At 42.4% G+C, this 16,954-nt stretch overlaps 2 long non-coding RNA genes across 2 annotated transcripts; both read left to right on the forward strand.

Annotated features, from left to right (window-relative positions):
- Window positions 1–387: 387 nt before the first annotated feature.
- LOC306976106 lies at window positions 388–1,590 on the forward strand. The gene is made up of 2 exons (XR_013793748.1): window positions 388–425; window positions 1,138–1,590. It is a non-coding gene; the product is annotated as an uncharacterized lncRNA (long non-coding RNA).
- A 5,771-nt stretch (window positions 1,591–7,361) lies between these two features.
- Window positions 7,362–9,059, forward strand: LOC306976176. Its single transcript, XR_013793751.1, has 3 exons — window positions 7,362–7,484; window positions 8,118–8,273; window positions 8,731–9,059. It is a non-coding gene; the product is annotated as an uncharacterized lncRNA (long non-coding RNA).
- Window positions 9,060–16,954: the final 7,895 nt, after the last annotated feature.

Below are 16,954 nucleotides of genomic sequence, written 5' to 3' on the forward strand. Positions count from 1 at the left end.
CCCAGCTTGAAATGTCAGCCCTGTTACAACATGATATAAAAAGAGAGAAATCAGGCTCATTTTCTATTGTGTAGTTTCTTATACAGTGAGTTATGATCTATTTAACTTCCTTATTCATATTTATTTATCTTTAGTTTATATTTACAGATGATTCACAAGGAGTTTTAAGCAAAAACTGAAGAAAATATTATACGGAAATCAAAAGTAAAAAAACCTACAAAAGTGTGTCATAATAAACATGTAACTTTGATGTCAACCCTGTTATTGGGAAAATATAAAGTTTCGGTGATAATGAGTGAAGTAAAAGAGTTGAGTGAAGTGAGAGCAGCGTGTGTTGAAAACAGAGGAGGTTTTTGTACGACGGCTTCATGACTTTGTATCACTGTGGTACACGTTCGGAGGAGGAACACAACTCATCGTGGACTGTGAGTACTGCACTTTTTACTACATACTCAAACAAGACTACTTCAAATCTGCTCATTTAGCAGGATTTAAACATATTTGTAGATTGATTTTTTTGTTTGTTTGTTAAGTTTAGAGACTGATGTTTAGGTCAAAAGCTGAAGAAACTCTACTGTCTCTTAGTAATAATTGACCAAATAATAATAATAAATCAGTGTTAAATGTAATTATACTTAGTGCTGCTTAAAGAGTAAACGATTGTTGGGTATATTTCACATTATTAAAACAAAACATGGTGCTCCTTAGACCAACAAATTATATGAATTTAATGATAATATTAGCGGCTTTGACAAATATTTAAAATTGTGAGTATTTGACATTGAGATGAAAAACAGAAATGTGTATCTACATTAAAAAAGAAACAAATGTGAAAGTGTAAAGTCGCTTAAATGTAATTAGCAACCACAAATGTATTTTCAGATGTAAAATACAGCAATAAAATATGTATAAATTGTTATATAATGTTTAATTGTAACTTTATATTTTCTGGCTTAAACCTTTTTATCAGTAAAAACAGTTGTTCTCGGTTCATTGGTCAGACTTGTGGTGAACAGGAAGTGAAAGACACAGATGAAAATGTCTCAACTGTCTCTAATGTTCATCATTTAGTCCAGTCACAGTTTTGTGATGTGGCTCTAACACTCAGTGCCTCTGCTGCCCCCTGTCTGTGTGCAGTGGGAGTGCAGCGGCCCACCCTGACCGTCCTGCCCCCGTCCAGAGAGGAGCTGCAGAGCGGCAGTGCCACGCTGCTGTGTGTGGCCAGCGGGGGCTTCCCCTCTGATTGGACGCTGGGCTGGAGAGTGGGCGGGGCCACCAGAGTGGGGTCCCAGAGTCCCGGGGTCCTGAGTGGGGACGGCCTCTACAGCCGCACCAGTGTCCTGAGACTGTCCACAGAGCGATGGCCCCAAACAGCAGTGATCTGTGAGGCCAGTCGGAGCGGACAGAGTCCAGTCACTCAGAGGCTGGAGACACTCTGCCCAGAGTAGAGACATGTCCCACATGAGGACACACTTCACCTGCTCCACAGGGACACTCCCTGTTTGACTCCTGATATGTGTGGCTTTAATAAACCTGTGATGATGCAGCTGTAGATTTTAGTTTGTGCCAATAAAGCTCTGATCAAAGACATGGATGTGTTTTATTTTTACTCGGTTAATATTTGTGATAAATTAATCAAAACATTTGGGGGAAAACAGTCACTTCACACAGTGGTTCAGTGCAAACAGACAAAGCAAAGATAAAGTCTTGTAAAATGACCTGCACAAGGGCACATGTAGGATCAGAACAATCAAACATATACTGTACAACATGTTTAAATACTCAGCCCGAGCACCAGATAATCAAAGTGTCATCATTTATTTTTATAAAAGTGATTGTTTAGAGCAGTTTTTGTCGACTGGTTTTGCTTCTGGACCATCACGTTACTATGACAAGCCACGACCTAAATAACAATTCAATTTGTTATATATAATACAAAATACTGTAATTTCCAACTTATTATCAGTGAATAAGCATTAGAGAAGCTGAAAGAAGAAAATGATCAAAATAACATAATAACAGTCATTGTATCAGACTCTGGGAAAACTGCCGATCCACTGATGAGGCTTTAATGACCCACTGTTTGGTTCCGACCCACTGGTTTAGGGTATAAGTACAGCTCATAGTATCATCTTATTGAGCTCAAAGACATTCATTCTGATTATTATTTTATTTTCCTGACAAAGTCGTTTGAAATAGACTGGAAATATTTTAGTCTACATCTCCTGAAGCTCACAATAAAACTTGTCCATCTAAAAATGACCAGCTATAAATGTCGTAGCTCAGGATGCATTTCCCCTCCCCGTCTACAAAAGGCCACTACCTTCCTCTGTTACTTCCCTCACATGACCTCCCACCCCTGTGATGGCGAGACTGTGGATCCAAGCTGCTGTTGGGCATGATAAGTTACGCTGGAGTTTCTGAAGGCTTCAAGCGCAGGAGCTCGAGATCAGTTTTTGTTTCAGTCCTGGGTTTTATTTTCCTCATTCAACCCATGACAGGCGCAACATCTTGGCCTGTCTTAGTTTGTCCTAATTGTAGCCTATATACATTTCCATACAATTAAAACATAATTGTATGGGGTTTGTAAAGTGAATGTATCCATGTTGCCCAGGCTTCTATTGGCAGGAGTCTCCCCCTTTTTTTTGTTGCTTTCTGTGTGACGTTGGGATCTGTATCCACTGGATTCAATAATGGGACTGCATTTTTTATTTCTGTTATACTCAGCTGTGAATGGAAAGCTGCACAATAATCGGACTCTAAAAAAACATCCGAGGTCAGAAATACGATAAATGCTCTTTTACATACATTGGCAAAAATAATTTAACTTATGAAATTGACTTCTGTTTTGTAATCCTGTGTTTCTGTCACTCAGTCAGAGAACCTGCATAGCCTTTTTGTGTATTGGATAAAATTCTTTGTGATGGCGTTGTAGTTGATCGAACGTTGAGTTTTTACAAATAAGAACCATCGCCCTCACTTGGTCACACAAAGTCCTTAGACAAGTATTTCAGGTTTTATAAATAAACCTGAATTTGACATTGACAGTATTTCTCCATGATGAAAACAATAATGAATAGTTATTACCCATCTATTATAAAGTGACTATTTTCCAGACCTTTTCTCTCAGGCCTGAAGTTTCAATAAGCCCCAAAAGACAAACTGTACAGCTTTATGTTTCACTGTGTGTAGACCACTGTAGAGATGTGCTTGGTGTAACTGGTGTAATAGATATTTGTACAGACACAATATTTAAACCTTTTCTGAGGCTAAAAGAGAATTATATGATTGAGATGAATAAGCATTTCTAAAATACATGAATTAGTGTCTCATTTCAGTCTGTAAGTATCGACCTGCTTTGACATCTCCACTGTGGCTTCTCTCAGTTTTCATGAGGGGTCTGTTCCTCTTGAGCAGCTGCAGTTGTTTCCTGCTCTGGTCTCACTCTGAAGGACTCACTGAGGGAGGTTTTTGTACGAGCACAAATCACTGTGTGAACACATATGTACCACTAATGACGTGAAGACTCTGACAATAATAAACTGCAGCATCTTCAGCCTGAGCTCCAGTGATGGTCAAAGAGAAGTCACTGCGGCTCCCACTGCCACTGAACCGAGATGGAGTTTCTGACAGACGCTGTGTAGCAAGTTTTATCAAGAGCTTTGGAGACTGACCAGGTTTCTGCTGATACCAGTGCATGTAATTATTGCCAACAACATCTCTGTTAGTTTTACATGTGAGAGTGACTGTAGATCCAGGAGTAAACGTCTGGACTGGAGGCTGAGTGACTGTGACCTGACCACTGCATCCTGTTAAAAACAAACACATTGATCAGAAGAAACACAGAGAGAAAAGGCGGCGTGTTGTGTTCAATGTCACTGATTTGAACCTGTGAAGCAGCAGCAGGCCAGTGTCCAGAGGAGGATGGTGCAGCCCAGAGCCATGGTGCGTTCACTGACACATGTGAGTCCTGCAGTCTTCAGCTCTCTATAAAACTCAGGGAAGGATCAGCTGACCATGTGACCCTCCTCTCTATGGAAATATACCTGGAGCTGAAGCAGTGGAATCACTTTTGACATCGTATATTTATTGATGGTATTATTAGGAATTTTAAATAAAGATATTGCAGCCTCTTTTTTATATATATACATATGTTGTTTTGTGATATGTATTGATTTAAAACTCAAAACAATAATTTGGTTCATCCATCATGCAACCTAAAAGGAATAAAATAGGCTTTCTATTTTATAGAAAATATTGCATAAAATTGCTTTGAAATATGGAACATTAACAGACACGAGAGGAGCAGTGATGCTTATCATTACCGTAAAACACATTTGAATGCACCTGTGTGAAAGTGAAATACTTCAAATAGCAGCTCGTTCACACAGCGACTCTTGGACGGGTGGATGTGTCACCTCTCCGAAGTTATTTGCATTTGAGATTAGGGTTAGGGTTTAGGCCATGAATAAGCATATTATTCATGACTTATTAGCATGGTAGTTGATAATACTGTAATGAGAAGTGTATTAATATCTTCACAAACATATTATTAATGGACTTTTAATTACCAATGTGTGTTAATACTGTAAGTGAGGGATGTGCCTTGACCACTTGGCACGTTACAATACCTTATTAATACTGAACGATCACCTTTATATAAAGCATTGCCATGATTTATCATTTTGTTCCAAAAGAAAAAAATATATCAGGTGTAGAAGAGCTTTGAAGTAGAATCTATTGAACTCCTTTCTATCCCGTCCTTTAGTGGATGCAGAGCTCCCTCTAGTGGCTGAATGTATTTACCACAGTCCACACTTACTGAAGGAGATTCTTCTTTATTCAGAGCAGAGGTGGGAAGAGCAGCCAAGACATTTTCTCAAATTAGAGCTACGTTACTTTAAGATAGTAGTAGAAAGATTAGTTGAAGTAAAAAGTATTGTCAAAAGTACAGTTTCTTCAAAAAGTTACTTCAGTATATACTTGAGTATATGTAACTGAGTACTACCCATATGTGGCTCAGTGGTTTCTGCCTACATTTAGCTACATTTAAGTAATATTAGATCGACACAACTAAAGATAATTAAAGAGATTTTCATCGTTATTTGATTAGATTAAAGGCCCTTTACCTGATTTTTTTTAATAGCAAACAATGAAGCCACTAAGTTAAAATGATAGTTGTTTTTCAAAGTCTTTCCGAACTTTCCAAGACAAGTTTATTTGCACATTTCACACTTTTCAGCGTCACTTTAAGAGAAATGCAGCAAGTTCATAAAATTGTTCCAAATGTTTGATTTTTACAGGCACAGTGTGTTTTAGTATTTTGTCTGAATTTACAATATACTGAAGAAAGACAAAGATAATTTCGTTCCATCACCTCTAAAGAAATCAGGTATAGTGCCTTTAAAAACAGAGGCAGCTCATTTCCATTGGGTCAAGTAGAAGAGACTAATGTGAATACTTACTTTTAATTAGGCCTCATGTAGCCTTTATTTTATCCTTTATTTTACCAGGTAAGTCACTTTCAACCAACCAATTCTTATTTCCAAAGACGACCTGGCCAAAGTAGAAAGTGAGTTTTTTAAAAGATTCAGTCGACACAAATGAAGTGAGTTTTCGAGTGTGATGTAAATGATTCCAGTCGTGAGAAGCAGAGAAGTGAAGTGAGTATTAAAGGATGTGCAAACTTTGGGAACAGAGAGGTTTATGTAACTACTGAAACGATGCGTCTGGGGTTATGGATGTTGATCAGAGAGGTGAGGTATGGGGGGAATTTGCCAGTTAAAGATTTGTAAATTAAAAAAAACAATGAGTTTGTCTGTGGATTTGGAGGGAAGGCCATTTCATCAGGGAGTACAGGTCACAGTGATGAGTGTTGGATTTGGCCCACGGGCAACTGTTCACCCCTCTCTGAATCACACTGACCATAATGACCATTTAGAAGCTATAACACTCTCATCAGAAGTCTTTCAAGGGAACCTGAAGAAGACGGAGGAATCAGACAAACAACATGTTATAACTGCAGCCGTCTGATCGGTTTGTCAGTGAATCATTTTGAAGAAAGATGGAATTGTTTAGTGTCAAGAAATCAATCAATGACTGTAATTAGATTTTCTTGACAAAACAGTGGACTGTGAAGAAAACTACAAACATTTAAGCAGCTTTTCCTGAAGCTCACAATAAGACTCAAAATGAACAGCTATAAAGTCCACAGATCAGTTACAGTGTTTCAGGTCAGTGAGGGGTCTGTTCCTCTTGAGCAGCTGCAGTTGTTTCCTGCTCTGGTCTCACTCTGAAGGACTCACTGAGGGAGGTTTTTGTACGAGCACAAATCACTGTGTGAACACGTTGCCGCTATGATAACTCTGACAAATATAAACTGCAGCATCTTCAGCCTGAGCTCCAGTGATGGTCAAAGAGAAGTCACTGTGGCTCCCACTGCCACTGAACCGAGATGGAGTTTCTGACCAACGATCTATAGCATAATATATCAATAGCTTTGGAGACTGACCAGGTTTTTGCTGAAACCAGTACATGCCCCATTTGGTGCCAAAAGATACATCTTTGCTAGTTTTACATGTGAGAGTGACTGTAGATCCAGGAGTAAACGTCTGGACTGGAGGCTGAGTGACTGTGACCTGACCACTGCATCCTGTAAAAAACAAACACATTGATCAGAAGAAACAGAGAGAAAAGGCGGCGTGTTGTGTTCAATGTCACTGATTTGAACCTGTGAAGCAGCAGCAGGCCAGTGTCCAGAGGAGGATGGTGCAGCCCAGAGCCATGGTGCGTTCACTGACACATGTGAGTCCTGCAGTCTTCAGCTCTCTATAAAACTCAGGGAAGGATCAGCTGACCATGTGACCCTCCTCTCTATGGAAATACTCTCAACTCTGAGCTCGAGCAGAAGCCAATATCTGCTGCACTGATTCATATATTTCAGATTTAATGTTTTAATATGGACTTTAGTGGAGTTCTTTCATTATATGTCAATACTGTTACATTTGTATCTAAAAGTCATGTACTTTCTCTGTGTTCAACATTCCCAGGACATTCCCAGCTTGAAATGTCAGCCCTGTTACAACATGATATAAAAAGAGAGAAATCAGGCGTGTTTTATATTGTGCAGTTTCTTATACAGTGAGTTATGATCTATTTAACTTCCTTATTCATATTTATTCAGGCTTTAGTTTATATTTACAGATGATTCACAAGGAGGTTTAAACAGAAAACCTGAATAAAATATTATACTGAAATCAAAAGTAGAAAAACCTACAAAAGTGTGTCATAATAAACATGTAACTGTGATGTCAACCCTGTTATTGGGGAAAATATAAAGTTTCGGTGATAATGAGTGAAGTAAAAGAGTTGAGTGAAGTGAGAGCAGCGTGTGTTGAAAACAGAGGAGGTTTTTGTACGACGGCTTCATGACTTTGTATCACTGTGGCTCACGTTCGGAGGAGGAACACAACTCATCGTTTACAGTAAGTCTTCTTTTCTAAACTTCATTTATCGCTTTAATAACAAAGTTACAGCAGAAATAATGAGTTTAATCTTGTCAAATCAAATCAAATATTGGTTTGATTTTATTTAGAAATGAGTGGATTTAATCAATTTGTCTGATAACATTCCTCACTGGGTTTGTAACAGCATAAACACTGATTTATAAAGAATGGAACAAGTTAAAGCAAAAGAAACAAAAAACAATACGTTTCCCTTTATTAAGTTAATTTACTTTGTTAAAAACATGAATATTTAACCAAAGAAAACGGCTACATTTTTAATTCTTAAACCAATTTGAAGGAAGTGAAACAAGCAGCTGTTCTCGCCTTTTCTGGTTTTACTGAAATAGATTTTTGTCTCTTGTAAAGAAACATAATGTATTTAATAAAGATGCTCGTTTATAGTAGGACGTCTGACTGATTATTTAAGTAAAAAGTATAAAGCTTATATTTCCGCTGCTTTATAAAGTAATAGACGTGTTGACGACTTAAAAATAGACTTTTTAATCTATTTATTTGATTAATTCCAAAGTGGACTTCCTCTTTAATCTCAAATGAATAACCTGTAAACCTTGTGGCTTCTTTCACTCATGTCTGTGTCTCTGTCGTGTCCAGGCGGTCCGGTACGCGCCCCCTCTGTGTCGCTGCTCGCCCCGTCCCCGCAGCAGCGCTCTGGGAGCCGCCTCTCTCTGCTCTGCCTGCTCAGCGCCTACTCTCCACAGGGCGCCGAGGTGAGCTGGGAGGTGGACGGACAGATGCTCACTGACACAGGTGGGTACAGAGTGAACCGCAATGAGAAGAAGATCACTCAAGTGGAGACGGATTCCATCAAATTACACTTGATTCAAATGTTTGTCACAAAATAACTACATGAAATGACTTCAAACTAAAACAACATTACTCTCATTTCAATGTAATAGTTTCCAGGATATAAGACAAGTGCACATGTAGAAAACGTTCAACTTGAGACAATTTGTTTCATTCACAAAGCTTCTATTTGATTTGATGATTACACAAAGAGCGCACAGGCCTGTCTAACTCGATGGTGATTCACTGGTTTAATTTTTTATAGAACTCTTGTTAAACTTGATCATTGTTTGGGATTTGGTTCACACATTTACCGTATTCATCTTGTGTCTGTAAGTTCTTTTAACTGACAGTCATAATACTTGACAGCAGAGGGAGTGCCCCTGCCTATGCCCCTGCCTAAACACCTGTCCGTCCTTAGATGCGGTGGTGACGTCCGTGGAGCAGGAGAAGAGCGGCCTGTTCAGTCGCAGCAGCGTCCTGAGCCTGAGTGCAGGCGGCCGGCGGGAGGAGCAGCTGTTCTCCTGCAGAGTGCTCCACCACGGACGCACTCAGCTCCAGTCTCTGCAGAGGAGCCAGTGCTAGAGCTGGACTCGCCACATGGAAAACACCGACCACTGCAAACTAGAGTAGTGTGTGGCTTCATAACCAAGGTCGTGCCAATAAAGCTTTTATTATGAACCGTGTGGTGAATGGAAGTGGATCACTTTTATGTCAGTGTGTTTTGTGCCAATAAAGCTTGTTCTGATCAAAGACATGTGTCATCAGTGTTGTTGGTTTATTTTTACAGTAACACAGTATTTCACACAAGTATGTCGTGAGCACACACATAAAAAAACTATGAGATAGAGTGTCAGGCCAACCAAACATGTTGTTACTGGACTTCACGCTTTAAAACTCTGCCTAATCTGTTGATCAGTGTTAATGTAACAGTAAATTATTGTATTCCACTTGATACTGGTGTTAATCGTGGGGCAGCGCCCTCTAGTGGCGGCAAACTCTATAAATAGTGGGGACGGCGTGAGCCCGGCACCATTCTGTCAATGCGCAGTCGAGGTAAGGTCACGGTTGTTGGGGTGTCTGTTTAAGTTTTATTTGTACATTTAATTATCATTTGTATGAGTGTCGTATGATTGTAGAATTATTTAATTAGGACATGTTTTAGTTATATAATTTCTACATTTTTATTTGATTAGGCCTACTTGTTAAACCACCACTAACGGCCAACGTCTGGATCGTGCGTCAACTGGAGCGCGCGCCCTCGGAGCTACGCAGTACGCACCCGCCCTCCACGCATCAACCCGGTGCCGCTCGCGCTATCGCTTCGGCCAACGTCTGGGCAGCGCGTCCACTGGAGCCAACTGGAGCGCGCGCCCACGGAGCTACGCAGTACGCACGGACTCGTTGCAGCTCAGAGGAGGTGTCAGTGATCTGCATCGGTCCTTGATGCTCTCAGGTTTTACCATTGATGAGGTTAAATGGTATTTGCGCTAATACTGAATGAGTTTATTTTACATGTGGCTGATGCGTTTTGGTCGCTATTTGCTTTGATGCAATGAACTTTTTTTTTCCTTCTCCCCTACAATTCTGAGTGTGATTTGGGCCAATTTTGAGAACTATTATAGTTTCACCTCAAGTTTTGTTTTGTGAAGTTTTATATTGAATCATGGAGAGTACTCCTGTTGGAAGAGGGAGGGGCCTTCCAGTCTTCACCTCTAAGCCTTTAGCTAGTATAGGCAGAGGTGCTCTTTTATTTTATCCAGAAGCATCCACACCAAAGCTGATCTATGGTTTAAAACAACCTGGCAATGTTTCTTCTGTGAACAAAAACTGTAATGTGCGCCCTGATGCACAGGTAAATGAGGGTGTAAATGAACAGCTGCTAACTGATATAGCATCACATATTGGCCTTTCAATTGGTGAGAGTATTGCATCCTGCATTGAGTCACGTTTGAGTACTGCGCCTAGTGCAGTTGGGGCATCGTTAAATGACCCTTCCCTATTGAATGTCATTGTGCGCCAGGATATTAAAGAGCCTGTGAGTTTTAAAGGGGATGGTAATGACACATGTTCTGTTCAGGAGTCGGAGGTTATGATGCTGTCATATATGAAGAAAAGGGGCATCCCTGTGTCTGATCAAGCTGATGAGGTGCTGTTAAAGCTCACAGGGAGGGCGCGTGAAGTGGTTAAAGTGGGCATACGTAGTAAGCGCGTGTTGACCCTGACTGACGGCCCAGAGCCCATTTTTGAGATGTTAAAGCAGCACTTCAGTGACACACTGACCTCTAGTTTACCACTAGCTGACTTTTATGCGACAAAACCCCACTCTGGTGAACAACCCCTTGACTACTGGCTAAGACTAAACAGAGCCCTAGAGGTGACTGAGGACTCTTTGAAAAGACAAAGCAAAACTTTTGACTATCTATCACGTGATTTGGCTGCCATGTTCATTCAGAACTGTCCTGATACTGAACTGTCACTCATTTTCAAGTGCAGACCACTGCAAGAATGGACTGTCGCTGATATTCATGACAAGTTGGTTGAGCACTGCAGAGACCACAAGCAGGCATCTAAGCAGAAAATAAACACTGTCTTGTGTTCGCAGCGCCAGGAGGTTGCTGCTCCTGCCCAGAGTGTGAATCCCACTAATGCAAAACCATCACAAGCTGCTGTTGTGTCGCCGCCGTCTGCACAGCAGGCAGAGGGTTCACCTGACCGCCTGGACAGAGTACTTGCCCTGCTCGAACGTGTACTTGCTCAACAATCACAGCAGCCCAGATATGTCAGTAAGTACAATGCACGCGGCCAGCCCTCCAAAGTCAAGCCCCTAGCGCCCTGTGCCGTGTGCAGTGATAATGGCCACACTACTCAGTATCACTGCAGGTCCGAACGTCTGTGCTTCACCTGTTTTGCACCTGACCACACGCGCGCGGAGTGCCCAAATGCTGTCAGTAAGCCCAGTGTTGTTAAGTCCACAGCGCAGCAGCAGGGAAACTAGCTGGCCTGCATGTGGGAGGGGCAAGTGTTAGGCCTAAAAATGATTCCCCTAATGTTAATGTGAGTGATGAAGAGGAGTTTATCTATCAAAGTATTTGCAAAGAAAGAGAAATGGGACGCACACCCGTAGTTCAAAATGTTCAGAGACTTCAGCAGCATGATCAGCTATTCTATGAGAATGTAACACTGAGTGGGAAAGTAAAAGTCTCTGCTTTACTAGACAGCGGTTCGATGGCCTGTACTCTAAGTGCTAGTCTAGTCCCCCAGTTGCTGCAGCAAGGTGTTATAGACCCCACCCTTGGTGAAACGGACGCTGTATTAATTGGATGTGGCGGGTCCAGAACTCTACCTGTGGGTGTGTGTGATCTCACAATGGAAATCTATGGCTGCAGTGTAATTGTCCCGACTCTTGTTGTCAAAGGCCAGAGCGAAGATCTGATTGTTGGCAGTAACCTGTTACGGTACGTGATCAGTAGACTAAAAAGGGGTTTCCAGAGCCAATGCCCTTCAGTGCTCACCTGCGGGAGTGATGCAGAACGGAGACTGTTGAGTTTAATGGCAGGAGTGGAAACTGAGGATGTCTTGGATGTGATCGGAACTCTCAAACTCAGGAAAGCTGTTACTCTGGAGCCTATGACAGAGCACCTAGTGTGGGCAAAGATGCAGTACGTGGACAAACAGTTGGCTGGTAGTGAAGTTATTGTTGAGCCAACAAGTGCTAAATCCAGTCCGAGAACAGTCATAGTCGGTAGAGCTGTTGCACTTTTAAGAGCTGATGGCTGGCTGCCTCTCAAAGTAATAAACCCGTCCCACAAATATGTCACTCTCAAACGTAATGCTAAGATAGCTGACGTCTCTTTGTGTGAATCAGTGGAGAAGTTTGGTGCTCAGTCTGTTCAGCAACAGGTACAGATTCAAAGTGCTAGATCAAATGTGCCCAGTCTTGTTTCAGATACCTCCACTTTACCGGACTGTCCCCAATTTAAGTCGCCGTGTCCTGACTCTAGTTCTCTCCAGTCTAAGTTAAGTGAGCTGGGTCTGTCAGACATTGATGTTGAGTCATGTCAAGTTTCCCCTGAGTACAAAGCTAAGCTTGCTGAGCTCATTGTGGAGTACGAGTCAATTTTCTCCAGAGACAAACTAGACTGTGGCAAGGCTACTGGTTATCTGCACCGTATCAGAGTCCTAGATGAAAAGCCTTTTCGGCTCCCATGCAGGCGCATACCATCAACGCAGTATGAAAAACTAAGACAGGCCTTGGATGAAATGGAGGAGCGTGAGATTATAAGAAAGTCCAGCAGTGAGTTCGCGTCACCCCTCGTGCTAGTCTCAAAGAGATCAGGAGACTTGAGAATATGCAATGATTTCCGCTGGCTCAATGCGCGCACAGTAAAGGATGCGCATCCGCTTCCTCACCCCGCCGACGCCCTAGCTGCTCTAGGTGGTAATGCCTTCTTCTCAACTATGGACTTGACCTCAGGATACTACAATGTGGAAGTGCATGAGGAGGACAAGAAATATACGGCTTTTTCATCACCATTCGGATTGTACGAGTACAATAGGATGCCGCAGGGCCTTTGCAATAGTCCGGCAACGTTCATGAGGATGATGTTAAGCATCTTTGGCGACCAGAACTTTATGAGTCTTTTATGCTATCTGGATGATGTTTTAGTGTTCGCCCCAAATGAAGATCTGGCCCTCGAACGTTTGCAAATGGTGTTTGATAGGCTCCAGTCCCACAACCTCAAACTTGCACCAAAGAAATGCAACTTCCTGCGACGCTCAGTTAAGTTCCTTGGTCATATCATTAGTGCCAATGGTATCCAGTCTGACCATGATAAAGTTGCTGCCATAACCTCCTTAAAAGAGTCAGACCTTATGGAGGATGGCACTTCAGTCCCCTCACAGCGTAAAGTCCGCTCCTTTCTTGGTATGGTTGTATATTACCAGCAGTTTATTGAGAATTGTTCAGCCATAGCCAAGCCGCTGTTCCGGCTCACGTCAGGGTCCAAAGGTCCACGTGGAGCTGGTAGAAAACGCCACCAGACTCGTAAAAAGTTAAAAACTGACGACTGGACTGATGAATGTAAGCTGGCTTTTCACAAACTGAAACAGGCCTTATTAGACCAAGTCGTTCTGGCACATCCAAACTTCAACGACCACTTTTTGCTCTCAGTTGACGCCTCCACAGATGGTTTAGGTGCTGTCTTGTCGCAAGTTCCTCCTGGTGGCACAACAGCAAGGCCAATCGCATTCGCAAGTAAATCCCTCACTTACGCCCAGTCAAAGTATCCTGCGCACAGATTGGAGTTTTTCGCATTAAAGTGGGCAGTGTGCGATAAATTCCACCACTGGCTGAGAGGTCATAAGTTTACCGTGTGGACGGACAATAATCCATTGACATACATTTTGTCCAAAGCTCGTCTAGATGCGTGTGAGCAGCGGTGGATTGCTAAACTTGCGCCTTTCCAGTTCGATATAAAATACATCCCTGGCCCCCGAAATGTAGTAGCTGACGCCTTAAGCAGAGAGCCGTTCGTACAGTCCAGTGCATCCCACCGTTTAACAAGGGTACCGTATAATGAGTTGCTTGCTGAGGCTGCTGCTGTCGGTGCTAATGGCGTTCAAGATGCTTTTCGGTGGTCTGCTAACCCACCTGACATGACATCCGAGTGTGGCCAACCTGTTGTTCAAGGTGTGGCAGTTGCTAGGTCTGGCTCGTTATCATCGCTAGAGGTCGCTGCTGTGCTTAATGAACTTAAAAGCCGCAATTCAGACTTGTGCTCACACGCGTTGCTCCTGCCCCAGTTCACGCAATCAGTCCTGTTGCCCCCACAAATTGACTCTCAGGTTCTCTCCCACAATGAATTAAAGGACAAACAGAGAAATGATACAGATCTGAGCAAAGTCATTTTCTATGTGGAAAGAGGAAGGAGACCATCAAGGAGGGAACGTGCAAAGGAATCTGCTGGTGCAAACAAAATATTGCGGGACTGGGAGAAACTAACTATGAGAGATGGAGTACTATACCGTGTGACAAAGGATCCAGTCAATAAAAGAAAAACATACCTGTTTGTTGTCCCCCTCTCATTACGCCACAAAGTGCTAAAAGGTGTTCATGGTGAGGCTGGCCACCAGGGGCAGCAAAGGACTTTGTACTTAACAAGACAGAGGTTTCACTGGCTAGGGCTCTCTCGGGATGTTATGGACTATGTTAAACACTGCAGGCGCTGTGTAGTAAGCAAAACCCCTGAGCCTGAAGCCAGAGCGCCTTTAGAAAATATTAGAACCTCTGAGCCCCTTGAACTTGTCAGTATTGATTTCTGGACAGCTGAAGATTCTGCTAATAGGTCCCTTGATGTGCTTGTTGCAACAGACCATTTCACTAAAATGGCGCACGCCTTCTTGTGTCCTAACCAGTCAGCCAAAGCAGTCGCCCATCAGCTGTGGAACAACTACTTCAGTGTCTATGGATTTCCAAAACGTTTGCATTCTGATCAGGGAGCCAATTTCGAGAGTGCTCTGATAGCGGAATTACTACATGTTGCAGGCGTGCAAAAATCGCACACCACTCCCTATCATCCAATGGGTAACGGCTTGTGTGAAAGGATGAACCGTACTATTGGCAACATGATTCGAGCACTTCCACCAAGAGCAAAACATCGTTGGCCCCAAGCTCTAAAATCACTGACGTTTGCATACAACTGTACTATACACGAGACACCTGGCTATGCCCCATTCCTGCTCATGTTTGGGAGAGTTCCGCGCCTTCCAGTGGACGTTATGTTTGGCTCTGTGCTCAAGGATCCGGAGGTTGTGGACTATGACCGCTATGTTGAATCCTTGCGTCAAAACATGAGAGAGGCTATGGCAGTAGCACAGTCGACAGCAACAAAACAACTTCAGCGCCACACTGAACTGTACAATAAGAAAGTGCGCGGTGCTCCTGTTGAAGTGGATGATCGTGTGTTATTGGCCAACAAAGGTGAACGTGGCAAAAGAAAGCTCGCTGATCGCTGGGAGAATAAAATCTATGTGGTGGTGGAGAAAAATGATGAGAGCCACACATTTAAGATTCAAAACCCAACAAATGGACAGATTAAAGTCGTACATCGCAATCTGATAATGCCAGTGAACTTTTTGCCCTTACCTGAAATCGAACTAAATAACCAAGAGGAACAAATATTGTCCCCCGTGTCGAGTTCAGTGGACCTCAGTAGGTCTACAGTCACTGATGCATCCTCAGAATCGGCAGAGTTTAGAACCAGAGCATGGGTGTCGGAGTTGCCATCAAATACGGGCAGTGTGACTAATGTGGAGGATGCTGTCCCGGACAATGTCCCTTTGAATGAGCCAGAGAGTGGTTCTGTGGACTCTAGCCTCGCACAAACCCCTGTCCCACACCCTGACCCAGAGACTACTGTGACCCCTGACTCTGACATGCCGATCGTCCCCACTGTGACTTCAGCTAACGCAGTAACTGACCATAGATCTAGAGCTGGACGTTTACTGAGACCAGTGACTCGACTTATTCAGATGATGCACCAAAAATCTGTTTCAGTCCTGTAATTTTTTTTTCCGGGACTTTAGTAGTTTTCAGTACCCATTTTTTTGGGGAGAGTTTTGCAACATTTTGGTGATGTTGCCATTTTGAGTTTGTACTGTTTGTGGTACAAGCGTGATTTTTGTTTTATGTACTTTGAGGTGTACCTGCAGTTACGTTTACAGAATATGTAAGTGGGCATATTCTATTTACCCTATGTGTGTAGATGGGTTTTGGCCATTCCGGTCTCGCACTGATCCCTCGGGGATAGTTTTTTTGCTGGGTTTTGTAGCTGTTTCAGGTGCTCGACATAACCTCGCTAGTACGGTTGGGAACTAGAGTGCTTTATATGTTCCCTATACACATAAGTATGGATTTTACACGCTGTTTTTTTTGTACCCTGTGCAGTGCTGGTCTATTTTTTTTGTTATGGGTCAAGTGGAATTCAGCAGAGGGGAATGTAACAGTAAATTATTGTATTCCACTTGATACTGGTGTTAATCGTGGGGCAGCGCCCTCTAGTGGCGGCAAACTCTATAAATAGTGGGGACGGCGTGAGCCCGGCACCATTCTGTCAATGCGCAGCCGAGGTAAGGTCACGGTTGTTGGGGTGTCTGTTTAAGTTTTATTTGTACATTTAATTATCATTTGTATGAGTGTCGTATGATTGTAGAATTATTAAGGACATGTTTTAGTTATATAATTTCTACATTTTTATTTGATTACTTGTTAAACCACCACTAACGGTTTCTAACGTGTACCCCCCCACTAGCTGCTATGAGTGTTGGTGTCCCAGGTTCAAGGCTGACCAGCCGTTTTTTGTCTGTTGCACAGGTACATTTATTTATTTTTACATTTATTGTATTTATTTAACCATTCTGTCAATGCGCAGCCGAGCTGCTATGAGTGTTCGTGTCCCAGGTTCAAGGCTGACCAGCCGTTTTTGTCTGTTGCACAGATAAAGAACCCTTGTAAAACAACCCCGTCTCCTGGCCGTTACTAAATAACACAACGCAGAGTCATCCACGTTACATTAACACCACTTCAAGAAACATCAAATATAATATTGTTTTCAGGAAATCACCAAACCATATAGTTAATATAA

The sequence above is a fragment of the Gobius niger genome (assembly GCF_951799975.1).
Source record: "Gobius niger genome assembly, chromosome: 16".
Taxonomy (NCBI): Eukaryota; Metazoa; Chordata; class Actinopteri; order Gobiiformes; family Gobiidae; genus Gobius; species Gobius niger.